Source organism: Mauremys reevesii, linkage group 10 (assembly GCF_016161935.1).
Source record: "Mauremys reevesii isolate NIE-2019 linkage group 10, ASM1616193v1, whole genome shotgun sequence".
Lineage (NCBI taxonomy): Eukaryota > Metazoa > Chordata > Testudines > Geoemydidae > Mauremys > Mauremys reevesii.
Genome location: NC_052632.1, coordinates 79,689,359 through 79,703,774, shown reverse-complemented (window position 1 = coordinate 79,703,774; position 14,416 = coordinate 79,689,359). Strand labels below are relative to the sequence as shown.

Here is a 14,416-nt window from a genome sequence, read left to right as displayed (position 1 = left end):
ACATTGAGTGGATGTTTTCAGAGAATTCTCCACAATGACTCCAAGATCTTTCTTGAGTGGCAACAGCTAATTTAGACCCCATCATTTTATATGTATAGTTGGGATTATGTTTTCCAATATGCATTACTTTGCATTTATCAACATTGAATTTCATCTGCCATTTTGTTGCCTAGTCACCCAGTTTTATGAGATATTTTTGTAGCTCTTCGCAGTCTGCCTGGGACTTAACTATCTTGAGTAGTTTTGTATCATCTGCAAATCTTGCCACCTCACTGTTTACCCCTTTTTCCAGATCATTTATGAATATGCTGAATAGGACTGGGCCCAGTACAGACCCCTGGGGGACACCACTATATACCTCTCCCCATTCTGAAAACTGAGCATTTATTCCTACCCTTTGTTTCCTAGCATTTAGGTATAACGGGTTAATAAATGCTTAACAGATATAGATTAAAAAATGAAGTAACTTGACATTTTATCCTGGGGATTGCAAACCTTGTTATTAGCATGTAGCAAACATCAATAAGCTATCTAAAAGCCAGGATAGTGAAAGAGCCAGAATGTACAGATTGCTATAACATCGTCTATCAGGCATTTTTCGACATTTGCTCACATTAGCGTCACATAATCTATAGCAGTTGATTAACCATTTATTAAAACATCAATTTATCATTTATAAACACACACTTCAGAAGTGTATTTGCAAACATTGTCACCACATACTCTACAACAATTTGCAATTGATTATCCATTTATTATAACGTCTGTTAATCTTTTGTTAACCCTTTATAAACCATCAATAAATGTCATCCTTAATATAAAGCAACCCTTAACGTGTGATCAAAATGAAATTTTTAAACAAGGCCATAAAGCTACAAATTGTAAGAATAAGTAACTATACATTACAGTTGAAAGAAAGATGAAAACAGTGGCCATAGAGGTTTGCCGCAGGGTAGGCATGTGCTGTGCTGATTCCAGGATCAAAGTTTATGTGGGGGTTGGTTGTTTGTTTGTTTTTAATGGTTACGTGATACTGAGACTCTTATCCAGAGGTCACTTTTTCAAATCCAATCTGCATAGTTATCCACCAAAAAATACTACTATCTGAAAGTTGCTTGTTAGCTTTTAGTAGGTGGTATGAATTTAGTTACTAGAGGAAAGATGTCCATCTTATGAAATCAACATGAAAAACAATACTCCTGCTGATAACATCACCAAACTATGTGGGACAACGGAGGGTGACGTACCTTCCTTTTCCTTCCAAAACACAGGAAAAACCTCAGGGAGGCAGTGTGGTCTACTGGTTATATTACAGGACTGGGAATCAGGGGACCTGGGTTTTATTCCTGTCAGAAACAAGGATGGAGATGGTCAAGCCTAGTGGTTGGAGCCAGAATCAGAAGTCCAGGGCGGGGTTGGAGCAGGACTAGGAAAAAGTCAGGAGCAAGACCAAGGCTGGAGCAGGCTAAGGCCTTTGAAGTCTGCTGCCACGATCAGGCAGGAGAGAGTTCCATGCTCAAGTGGTGTCAAGCAGACTGAGCTGCTGTTCCTCCTGTGAGGCTTATATACCTGGTTGGGGAGTCACACAACCAGTTCCTGGTTTGTGGATTGACTGGAACTGAGAACAAGAGTGACTCATCACCTTATGCTTCCTACCTCTGCCATTGGCCTGCTGGGTGACCTTGGGCAAGTTATTTCCCTTCTCTGTGTCTCAGTTTCCCCATCTGTAAAATGGGGATAATGTTACTGACCAGCTGTGTAAAGAGATGTCAGATCTGCTGATGAAAAGTGCTATATAGAAGCTAGCTATTATTATGATTGATCCATGATATACCTGAGCTGGGGATAAACTGAGAATTCCATTTTCCAGAGCTGTCAATCTAGCAAGCCCTAATTTAATTTTTCAAAATTATATAGATGAAAAAGGGGAATTGGTTATAACTTATACCTGACCTGCCTTGTTATTTTTAGGTTCTTGTTATCTCAGCAGGCAATACGAGAGACACCCACTACCTTAGAGAGAGCAAGTGGATATCCAATAATCCTTAAACATGCTAGTTGACTACTGCTATTTTATTAGACGGGTTTTTGGTTTGTTTTTATTAAGAGGATTTATATTAAAAATAAGATGTAAGATCCAGTTTCTATTGTGATATTCCATGACATAATTAAATTTGATGTAACACAAAGAGAGGATTTATACAGTGACATAATACAATCTAGACAAATAGCATTAAATTAAAAACCAGGTGGAGCTTGCTCCCCTCCGAGATGTTGAGAGAGAACATCGAAGCCTAGTAACACTGAATATCTTACTTTTCACCAGAATCATGATGTGATCTTACTGCATTTTTTCTTTACAGTGGAGATAGAAAGAAGAAGGAATCGCACAATGAATATTCAGTTGAATTAATGGAATTCAGTTGATCCAAAGGAGATGAAGAGACTTTTGGCAAGTTGATGCAGTGGGGAAAGCTCTTGGAATTACTAATGAATAAAGCCTCAACAAAGAGGTGACCTGTAGATTCAGCTGGATAAAAGAAAGTGAGCTTTCAGAAATGTCTGTCTGCCTTTGGCATGTAGGAACCTGAATAATTCTATGGACTCTGAGGAGGTGCCTATCCCACACAAGCATTGAAGGGGTTAATCATGCCTGAGGGAGCAATGGAGGTGAATCCTCCCAAGGCCCAGAGAGGCTTCCTGAAGCACAGCCAATCAGGAAGGAGTTGCAGAAAGTGACCAATCCGGGCCCAGCAGGCTCAGATAAAAGGGAGCTACAGGGCAGCAGTAGAGTCAGTTGCTGCTGGTAGCCTAGGGAGTAAGGACTGAATCCCTGGAGGGCTGAGAGAATTGTAAGCACCTTGGACAGAGCACGGGCTGGTTGCTGGGACTGAGCAGGTGAGTGAGGGAAAAGAAGGTGCTGGGGCCCTGGAAATGACCCAGGGAAATAGAGCAGCATTGACAGAGGTTTCAGAGGAACAGCAAGAGGCTGCTATTTACAGGGTTCCTGGGTTGGGGCCTGGAGTAGAGAGCAGGCCCAAGTTCCCCCCACTCACCACTGAGGAAGTGGCTGGACTGGTGGACAGAGATACCTCCAACCCTGGAAAGGGGAGACGCAGATGGCGACCTCGCCGAGGGCTGAGAAAAGAATGCTGCGGTTCTGGGAACTGAGAGCGGAGCTGTAGGTGGGAGCAGAGACAAAGTGCTGATGTGCAGACTGCGGACCTGGGCTTTGGCTTTGAGCCAATTCCCAGTGTGATCAGGAGGAGGCATCAGTCTGGCGATGAGGGCTGCAGGCCACGATGGGAGGCTTGAGGGTGTCTCTTAGGTTAACAGCTTGATGCCTTTTAAATGAGTGAGAGTTCATTCATAGGATTCATTATATTCAGTTAAGTTATTGGTGCATCTCTAATATCGTTCCCTTCAGCACTGGCCGATACCTGGGGACAGTTCTTCATCTGGGGTAAAAGGAGCTATGTTGTAAAGCTATGATAGTTTGGCCCATTGGTGCATGTAACCGGTCCCTATCTGCGCCTGATGTGCGGATGATGTGAATTATCACAACCACAGACAGAGAAGTTGGCTCTCTCGCTCAGTGGTTCTCAGCCAGGGGTACATGTACCCCGGGGATACACAGGGGTCTTCCAGGAAGTACATCAACACATCTAGGTATTGGCCTAGTTTTACGACAGGCTACATAAAAAGCACTAGCGAAGTCTGTACAAACTACAATTTCATACAGACAATGCTCTATAGACTATCCACTGAAATGTAAGTACAATATTTCTATTCCAATTGATTTATTCTATAATTATATGGTAAAAATGAGAAAGTCAGCAATTGTTCAGTAATAGTGTGCTGGGACACGTCTGTATTTTAATGTCTGATTTTGTAAGTAAGCAGTTTTTAAGGGGGGCTGAAAATTGGGGTACACAAGACAAATCAGACTCCTGAAAAGGGGATAGTAGTCTGGAATGGTTGAGAACCACTGCTCTAGCTCATGCTGTAGCAGCTCATGTGTTAGCTCTGGTGGTCACTAGTTCAATTCAGTGTGTGACCCAAGATCCCACCTGAACCCTAGAGATGATCAGCCTTGAATTTGCATTCCCCAAGGTAATGGGTGTCCCTAGTAGTGTCGGCTTATTCCTCAAGTTCTGAGGGCTTAGGTGGGACTTCAGCAGTGCAGAGACCTTGTGTGGAGCCTTCTGCATAGGAGTGAATTTCAGTTCCCAGTGCAGAGAACAAACCTGAAGTCCTCTTCCCTGTTTAAGACCCATGAAACGCCCTACTTAAAGGGGGCAGGGGGCTATGCACCATGGCTCTGCACTGGATTGAACTTCACCCTTAGACAATTGAGCAGTGCTGCCTACCCTTCTAGTGTGAGATTTGCCCCCCTGTGTAGAGACACAGTCCAGGTAAGTAGAACAGGAGTGGTTCTCGCACACAATGTATTATGGTGCATTTAAATGTATCCAGTTACATACCCATCTTATCACTGTGTCCTTGTCTCTTTAAAAATATAATTTTAGTTATTTTTTTTAAGGAAAACACTGTTTCCTGGAGAGAAACTAATGAAGAGGAGTTTCTTAGCTCATTTTTAATTTCAAACACAGAAGCCCTCTAACCCCAGCCATCTCTCTTCTTGAGGAGGAGGATGGAGGAGGCTGAGAAGCAGAGATTCCCATGTTCTTCACACTCTGAAATGTGTGAAAAACCTCTCCTAATTAGGTTTATTTAGTCTCTTGCAATAACCTAGCATTTGCCAGGGGCCAATTTAAATAAGCTACAGCTTGCGTTTCCTTCCCGACTGAATGAACAACCCTATTCACAGCTACAAGATAGGGGTACATGTTCATAACCTCAGATATTAACCAAAAATAACAATAACATAAACCCCAGTTCATTTTTTCCCCTCCACAGCAAATATAAATTAATACCAGCCAGTAAGCTATGCTACAACCTGGCATTCCTCGGAATGGCCATTTTTTGTGTGTAATAGATTTGCTAATATTTTTGTAGAAATGGGGCATCTGTGCACCGACTCAATCTCTAACTCGCCTGCTGTTGAGAGTTTCATCTGTTTCAAAAAATGAGCTGATGGCATTGTATTGTCCCCCTAAATTAGGATAACTGTTAAATGCATTGCAGACGGGCAGGCGTGGCCCATGAATCTGATTCCGCTCTTACCAACTTTTCAGCAGTGGGACTCCATTCAGTGGAGATCCTGTGTTTCCACCAGTCTCTGCATCAGGCCTCCTGTTCTTTGCTAACCCTTTGAGAGCCACAAGGATTAAGGGACATGCAATGAGACTTCAGTCGCTTGAGGCTAGGTCGTGACTTTACACACCGCCCTGAACAGGGCCTGATGGGTACGCCGCACCAACTCAGGAGTAGCTCCTGATGATACACTGGGACATGGAGACATCTTTCCTCTCCAGCTTTATCCTTGCTCCTGGGGAGCACTAATTTACTGCTGGCCTAGACTGTCAGTAAATTATTACCCCTTCCACCCTGGCTCCCCTCCAGAGGCCAGCAAGTTGGGAGGGCTGGAGTCAAGCCCCACCCATTCCCCACTCCTGCCCACCCATTCCTTTCCCACCTGCTCCAAGAAAGGCATTAGCCAATGAGTAGCCCCACCTACTCCTATGCCCCTGGATCAAAGGGTTGGTCACATATAGAGGTGTAAGGGGGTGGGGGAGGGTCCTTAATCTCTTGTGCAAGTCCATAGTCTAAATCAGAATCCTGCCCTTAATGTGTAAGCACCTTTTAAAACTAGTTATCATTTGTAACGTGATAGCGCCTGCAGGGTCAGGACTCCATTGTGCTGGGCACTGTATGCACGTATCTAACGCAGATGGTTCCTGCCTCCAGAGGGCTTATGATCTAAGTCTGAGATGAGACTACAAACAAGCAGGGTACAAGGCACAAGGTAACAGTGAGACCGTTATGATCAGGGCATTAAGTAGCAGTTAAATCTTTTCTTTCTTTTGACTGGAAAGTGCCTCTTGGATACATGGGCCCAGATTGATTGACTCTGCTCTTCTGTACAAGTCAGCAAATGGCATTGAGGGTAATTACTTCAGAACACACATACGCACACAATTCTGTAATTTGCTAGGGGGGATGTTTCCTCTTCAACCTGTGGTCCTCGGACACCTTGGGGTCTGCAGAGTATGTGTCATATTTCCAAAGGGGTCTGCACCCCCATTTGACATTTATTAGAGGTCCGCAAATGAAAAATGGTTGAAAACCACTGGCCGCTACAGTTTAAAAAAATAAATATTTAGGTTTTTACTGCCAACTCCGCACCTCCTACCCCAATCCCTGGTGTATCGTATGCCTCAATTTGCCACCCTGTGTTACTGCCATCCCATGATGCCTGTTCCCTCAGTGTCATTGTCTGGCACTCTGACATTACATAAGTAAATGCTGGGCCTAGCACAGAATGCTTGAGTGTGACCTTTCATCAGAAGGTTCTCTTTTGGGTTTTTATCTTTTAAATTATTCTGTAATATCCAAAAATAATTAATTCAGAAACGGTTAGGAGAGGTGGAGATTTAATAGGCAGGTATTACAATTTACATATGAAAAAGACAACAGTTTTTGTAGGTAAGAAGAGAGGAAGACACATAAACAGATCAAACATAAATGAAGAGAAGACAAGTCTCAGATACTCTAGTTCTATATAGTCCAATACCTATAGTCCAATAACGAGATCTGACATTTCTGTAGTGCCTTTCATCCTAAAGGCTCACAAACTGCATTACGAACTATAGGCTTAATCCTAAATCAGGAAAAATCCTATTGAATTCAATGGGAATATTGCCTGAGTAAGAAATTTAGTATTTTGCCCAGTGACTATGCATGGATAGTGACTTCTCCATATGCTAAAATGCAGCCATTTCTACAGTGGAATGCAGCAGTAGTCTGACAGCACAGTATAACACTGTTCAATAATTTAATTGGATTTGACCAGCTCTGTCCAGGATACTTGAGAAAAATCTTTAGATTCCCTTTCCATCTATCAGAGGTTCTTAGCCCATAGAGTAAAATGTAACTTCACATGAAAGCTTCAAGCAAAAAGTTTATGGCATGCATAATCTTATCACATAATTACTGCAACATATCACACAACCCAGCAGATGAGATTTTTTTTTTCATCTTAACCAAAAGAAAAGGGAAAACTGGCCTAAGAGTTAAATTCTGCCCTCATTGACCTTGTATAGATTGGGAAAAGAGATTGTGATCAGCGCTAGGGAAAAATTTGGGGGGTGGGGGGAGACTGGGGTGGGAGTTGACAAAATTTGTACCTGTTGCCGAAGCTACATTTTTTGCTAATTCATGTCAGTTTCAATAAATTGTTGGTTTCAGGAGGGAAAAAAATCAAACAAAACCAAAATTACTTTTCAAAATGAAACATAATTTTTTTTTGGTTCAAAATGACTTCTTGACACCAAATCTCTTACTTATTTGAAGAAATGATTCATTTGACCTGAAATGATTTGATAATTTGCTGAAAACTTTAAAAAAAAAAATTCAGTTTAACCCAATACAATTTTTTTTCATAATTGCCAACAAACCAAAAAATCCATTATTTACCCAACTCTAGTTATCATCAACATGGTTTGCTAAGATTATTTCAACCATAGCTTTGTCTGTAGACAGAATTTAAAGTGTGCTCACTGATTATGTTGAACTCAGGCATGTGGAAGCCTAGAGTTGACACAGTAAATCCAGGTAAAAAGTATCTTTCTCTTTCTCTATGCTATGGGCAAAGTTGTGGCTGGCCTCATGCTGGCTAGACAAAGCCATCCACTGGCAAACAACTCAGGCTAGCTTCACAAATGGAGTAACAGGAGGCAGAACGTGATAAAAAAAATTCTCCTGATAAATGAGCAAAATCATACACTGATCCTTCATATGAATGATAATTTATGTAAATGCATATTAATGTATACAGCTAAAGCTGACATTGCCTCCTATACTGTTTATCTCCAGAATTCCCTGACAGAATGATCAGATTATAACTATGAATAGTAAGAATGTTCCTTCTTTCAACCTCAAAGTGCAGATATTTGTTCTCTTATCTGTGTGGGCAATTTGATTACCAATTCCCACAGCCAATATACTGTATCAGGTTATTCCACTGCATTGTACCACACTTACCGAACAAGATTACATGTGGGTTTTATGTAATTTCAACCCTATTTCTAATTTTGGTGTGACAAAATTACCTGGCCGAACATGACTATGGATTTTATCTTCAGTGTTTGTACAAGACTCAACAGCTACTAGTTTATCCCTCTGCCTCAGTCTATAGCTCCCTGCCACAAAAATCTTGAGGTAAACATTTGTTAATTGATGTTCTTTGTCTATCCAAGGATAGAAATGAGGCGTCTTAGTCAAGCATTTCACAGCTAATTAAACGAGGGAACATACACAAGGGGATTTAATCTTTTTGTCCCCATGCTATTCCACGTCCTTTGTCCTGTAATGCTTATTCAAAGAGAAAGCATCAAGCAGTCCGAGGTTTAGAAATGGGTGTTAAACAAAGGCATTTCAAACCTGAATAGAGACAAAAATGTCGCGAGGACACTGAAAAAAAAAAAACGTATTGAAACCTTTAAGGCACTGAGTTGGGACTCAGGAGATCTGAGTTAAATTACTGGCTCTGTCCCAGACACCCTGTTTGACCTTAGGCAAGTCCTTGAGGGTAACATTTTCAAAAGCTTATAAATGACCTAAGGCTTCTCTCAAAGGTATTTAGGCACCTACCTGCCACTGAAGAGCTGGGCCCTCCGTGGCAAAGTCACTTTTAAAAATGGGACTTAAGTTCCTAAGGCCACATCTACACCATTCCGCAGTTCAGACTCGGGGAGTGTGAAGAGAAGTGTGCACCAAAATGCTGCTCTGTAACACCTCCATGTTGACACTGCGGGCGTGAACTAACAGGTTCCTACTTCGCATCAGTGTAGCTACTTTAATGCAAACTTCTCTCCCCTTGATGAAACTAGCTCACAAGCAGAGAACATAGCGGGGAAAACGAAGTGAAGCTAATCTGCTGCAAACTCAGCGCTGTCTAGGTGCTGTCTAGGCAATGGGTGAGGAGATCATGCAGATTCAGGTCTTCAGTCTTTCGGGTCTCATAATGCTTACGATGCTGTTAGTAACCTGGTAAGTCATCAGGGCCGGCTCTAGGTTTTTTGCTGCCCCAAGCAAAAAAATTGTTGGCGGCCCCCCCCATTTTTTTTGGCTTTTACACATTTGCCCTCTGCAATGCATTTTTTTGTTTGTTTTGGGGGTTTTTTTGACTGTTTAAAATAAAAAAAACAGCACCAGAAAGTCATTTTCATTTTTGTCCCGGCATTTTAGCCCTATAACCACTGGCACCGATGCGACACGGAAATTGGCGTGAATGGTGCCGATAGGGCGGCACAGTACACAAGTAATCATGATTCCTGATTTAATTAATCAATAACCATTAACGTTTACACATTTACGCATGTTCACATTATGAGTGACCGTGTCATCACGTGACACGATAAATTTAATGTCATGCTCCTGTCACACTACTGGAGATTTTTTTGATCTTCATGTATTATTTTTTTTCGTACATTGGTGGATTTTTCCAAAAAAAAAAAAAGGATGGCCGGAATGCCACCCCTGGAAATGTGCTGCCCCAAGCACGTGCTTGCTTTGCTGGTGCCTAGAGCCGATCCTGTAAGTAATATGTATTGAACAAATCCTCAGTTATCACTCAGTTCCTTTCTCAGATAAATCTCCCACTGACTTCAGCTCTGGGGCCATTATTTTTGTCTTATCGGGGAGTCTTTAAATTCATGTTGCTTCCAGTCTTCCATGCTAGGTAGTGTCTCCACTGGACTGGTCATTACTCTAAAAGGGAGCAGGTAGATCATTTGCTGAAAATGCTGCTTAGATTGACAACAATATTCTGACCTTTATAGCTATGCTAAGCATTAAAAGATATTTCACAAATACTGTACATGAGCAGAAAGCCTTTTAAAGTCCCCGGCCAAGCCATTTGCAATTAGAACATGGTAATGTGTGCTAATTTGGTATGTCAGCCGAGCTTACAAACAATCTCCCTTTTTTTTTGTCCATTAACAAAACCACAGTATTCCTATGAACAAGTTCTCTTAATCTCCACAGAGCGTATTCTGTGATATTATACATAGAAAAGGTGTGCCATGTAATTCAGCTCTAAAGCAAACAACAAGAGCAGCAGATTCTTGTAATAAATAGCACTAATTTTGGGAGCCAACTATTTGAATTCTACCTGCAACAGCTATCAGAGAGCAATATGACAGACATGGGTCTCAATGTTTCAAGTTGCAAGGGGCTCAAAATTCTCCTGCTCCAGTGCGCGTGTATGGAAGAGCACGGCTCAGATGAAAGGAATTTGTATTCACGGTAGAAAGTCTAGTAAGTCTCAGATCTTGGGCGTTTGCTCACTTACTCTCAAAACCACATGGTAAAATAGATGGAGAATGGGGTGTGGGGGAGGTGTGGACTAGTTGATAGAGCACTGGACTGGGACTCTGGAAATCTAGATTTATTTCCAGGCTCTGCCACTGGCTGCCTGCATGACCTTGGGCATGTCACCATGCCTCAGTTTCCTCATCTGTATTATTATGGGGATAATAAGCTGTGATGTGCTTTGAGATCTGTGGATTAGCTAGGTATACTTGGTCCTCCCTCAGGGCAGGCAAATGCACTAGAAACTAGATGATCACCATATTTGCAGTTGGAAAGGAATTTCCCCTCGCTCAGATTGGCAGAGACCCTGGGGGAGGGGTCACATTCCTCTGTAGCATGCGGGCATGTGTCACTCGCAGGTTTATACTAGTGTAAATGGTGACGTCTCTGTAACTTGACATCTTTAAATCATGATTTGAGGACTTCAGTAACTCAGCCAGAGGTTAGTGGTCTCCTGCAGGAATGGGTGGGTGAGGTTCAGTGGTCTGTAATGTGCAGGAGGTCAGACTAGATGATCATGATGGTCCCTAAAGTCCGTAAGATGAGCTTGTAAGCTCCCTTCCGGTCCTACTCTCCTATGATTATGATATATTATTATCTAACAAGACATAAGCACACTCCTCACTTCACCTCTCTCCCTCTGTCTGATCACTTATCAAACTGGGCTAATACTTATGATACTCACTGGGCTGTTGTGAAGATACATTAGTTAAAATCTACTCACCAGTGCAAAACACTGCATAAGTTTTAAGTCATCCTAGTAAACCTGCACATTAGTATTCCTCTTGCTAAAATGCTTTGCATCAGTCACTAACATACTACATCTTTTGTCAGCCAGGAAAATATGGACAGGCCATTTTAACATGCCAAAATACCAGAGAAGCAGTGTGTAAGTTGCTAGTGAAGTAAATGGGAGGAATACACCAAGATAAGCATGGGTTATTAATATGGGTCTTCAATCAGGATTGAAAATATAATCTTATTACATATGATTTATATGCCTATCACCTGATGATCCAAGGGAAAAGATTATGGAGAGTAACTATCTTCTATCTCTGTTATACTTGTCTACACAGCATGGCCCAGATGCCTGGAACCGATCCTAGATTGACTCTGAAGCATTGTTTGCAGTAAACAGCTCTGCAACTTCCAAAACAAACCCACAAGGAGAGAGGGCAAGGGAAGAGGTAACAGAAAACATACTCATTAGCTTTTTTATGCTGAGAGTGGAGATTTCCTGGCCTGGGGTGACCAGAAAAAGAAACAAAACACCGAGATCAGCAGAAAAGACGGGGCGGCGGGAGATGCTTCACACAGAACATCAATCCAGGTTAGTGTTGAGATGACTCACATCACTGAGGTCTGAAGATGCAGGGAGAATGGTGACTGTGAAGGGCAAAGAGTAACCTAAAGAGCCTTGAGTCACATTTCTTTTAACACAGCATGGCCCCAGCTGCTGGACTTCACCTGAGACTGACCTTGAAGTATACACTAAGGGAGACTATTCTGCAACTTTGGAAACAAGCAGGCTACACCAGAAAGTAAAGCAGGATGGTGAAGAAACTGACGCATTCACCTCCCCAAATGAAATATCTCCCCCACTACGTTCAGTTAAAAATAAGTTCTCACTTTTGAACAGTAAGATTTCACGAGCAAGTACCTTGTGGGGGAGGAAAGGATGTCAGCTCCGTTAAGATATTGCTAGGCTGGACTTGCTCGGTGAATTTATGGGAAGAGCTGGAATAGAATGATTAAGGTCTTGTCTAGAGTACAAATGCTTTGCAGCGTAGCTGTATGAGCAGAGCCCCTAGTGTAGATGGAGCATATACTGAGAGAGGGAGTTTTTCTGTCAGCATAGTAACACCATCTCCCCAAACAACATTAGCCATGTGGACGGAAGCACTGCCCTGTTGGCGTAGCTGCATCTACACTGGAGGTTTTGCTGGTGTTTGTTGGCCTGGGGAGTGTTTTTTTCACACCCTGACTGACAGCTTTGTAAGGTGGACCTGGCCTTATTAACCTTAGCACCTCAGTCTGAAATGTGTGATGTGCCAGTTCCTCTTTCTGCCTCACCTTACAGGTATTCCAGGTACTTACATACCCAATCAGCCTGAATCACTCTTGTGAATACAGTTGCTGTTACCTGTGGAAGCACCATTCTCAAAAACAGTATTGCAAAGCGTCACTCCTTAGCCAGTCCTCAATGGGCGTTGTGAGAAACCTGGTGATACCTGAGGTTATGCCCTGATTCTGATCTCAATTGCATTAGTAGACATTTGAAATTACACCAAATAGCTCTGGCATCTGGCCATTAGACTGTCGTACAGAGAAGACTGAATGATAAGTATTGTCTGCTAAAAATTGGGAAAGAAACAGGAAATTCACATTAAAAATAATTGTGCAGATTTTTTTCATGAAAACTGAAAAGTTTTGGGGGTTTCATCCTTCTCAGTGGAATAAAAATGGGCAGAAGTGGAGAAAAAGAAAGTTTCCCTTCTTTCCTGAAATCTGAAATGTTCATAGAAAAACAAGCAAATTGCAGCTCAATTAGAAAATTTTCATTTCAGAAAAAAGCCAGTTTTTCATTTGAAAAAATGTTTCTACAAACAAATTTAGAGCCATTCTAGCTCCTACATAAGGAGTTTTTACAAAAAGCTCATCTGTGGCCGTTAGTATAGCCACTACACTGCTGTATGCACAGAAATAAGAAAATTGGAGTCGATATAGTTATCTTCCCATCTGTGGTTCAGAAATGTTAACCGAAGAGGGGCCCAGACTGCAAAACCAGAGCTGAACTTCCCTAATGATCAGGGTGTTAGATCCAGGGGTTTGGCTTGCAGCTTGCCTCTCATATTAATATTACAGATCAACTCTTCCAGATGGAGGACCCATGCAGGGACAGCTCTCTCACTGTACGGTCCCTTCGTGCATATTGAAGTAGGTGGCTTCAAAGCAGAATCATCATCAAGACATCATTGAATAGACCAGCAACCACAGCAGATCACTGAGCAGCACTTTCAACCACCCACTTCATTAAATGAGCATAGGTGGAGCTATTGCAAAGTACACAAGTTCAGCTAGCTCCAGCTAAAATTCTAACCTATAGCTGACCCTGATATTAACAGACCTTCTGATAAGTATATTTGGGCCCAGTCCTTCCTAATCATGTGACTTCAACCAGCCTTTTCACTGGAACCAAAATGTCGGCTTTATTGTTTCAATTCAATGCCAAACTTAAGAATCTCCTCAAGTCACAGTGAGCAGGATAAAGTGTAAGGCTTCCAGTTACATTTATTCAGCAAGGGAGATGATTTTAAAGGGCCGCATGGGTCGCGCATAGCTCATTTTTGAATGAATGGTGCTATGCCCTGTCATCCGCTACAGTTAACAATTTGTGACAATTACAGTAATTATTCTGCTACAGTAGCGGCGCCGTTGCCCAAATGTGTTCGAAGAGCAGTTTAACTGAAAATAACAAGAATACCCTGAACCTATGATACTGAATCATTTAATTTTCCGATTCTGGTAATTTACACAGATACGTTTTTAACTACTCCTTAATGAACAGTTAAGTGGAGTAAATAATTTACCTCATGCCACAGGAACAAAGGGTTTGTAATCACACTGGGAGAATTCAGTCACACAATATGGGAATACACCTCTTCTCCATGAGCTGGAAATTGTTACACACTGAGGCCTTGTCTACTCTGGCAAGTTTCTGCACAGTAAAGCAGCTTTCTGCATTGTAACTCCCGAGGGGAACACAGCGCCAAGCCACTTAGTGTGCAGAAACTGCACAGTTGCAGCACTGTAAAAAAAACAAACACCCCGACGAGAGGTGTAGAGCTTTCTGCGCCAGGGGTACAGCGCTGCAGTGCCAGTGTAGACACCCTGGTCGATTACAGCACTGTGATTGGCC

General features: G+C 42.1%; 1 long non-coding RNA gene across 1 annotated transcript; it reads left to right on the top strand.

The window, feature by feature from the left end:
• The first annotated feature begins 2,728 nt into the window (after positions 1 to 2,728).
• On the top strand, positions 2,729 to 12,966 carry LOC120374041. Its single transcript, XR_005585857.1, has 3 exons — positions 2,729 to 2,898; positions 11,574 to 11,827; positions 11,940 to 12,966. It is a non-coding gene; the product is annotated as an uncharacterized LOC120374041 (long non-coding RNA).
• Positions 12,967 to 14,416: the final 1,450 nt, after the last annotated feature.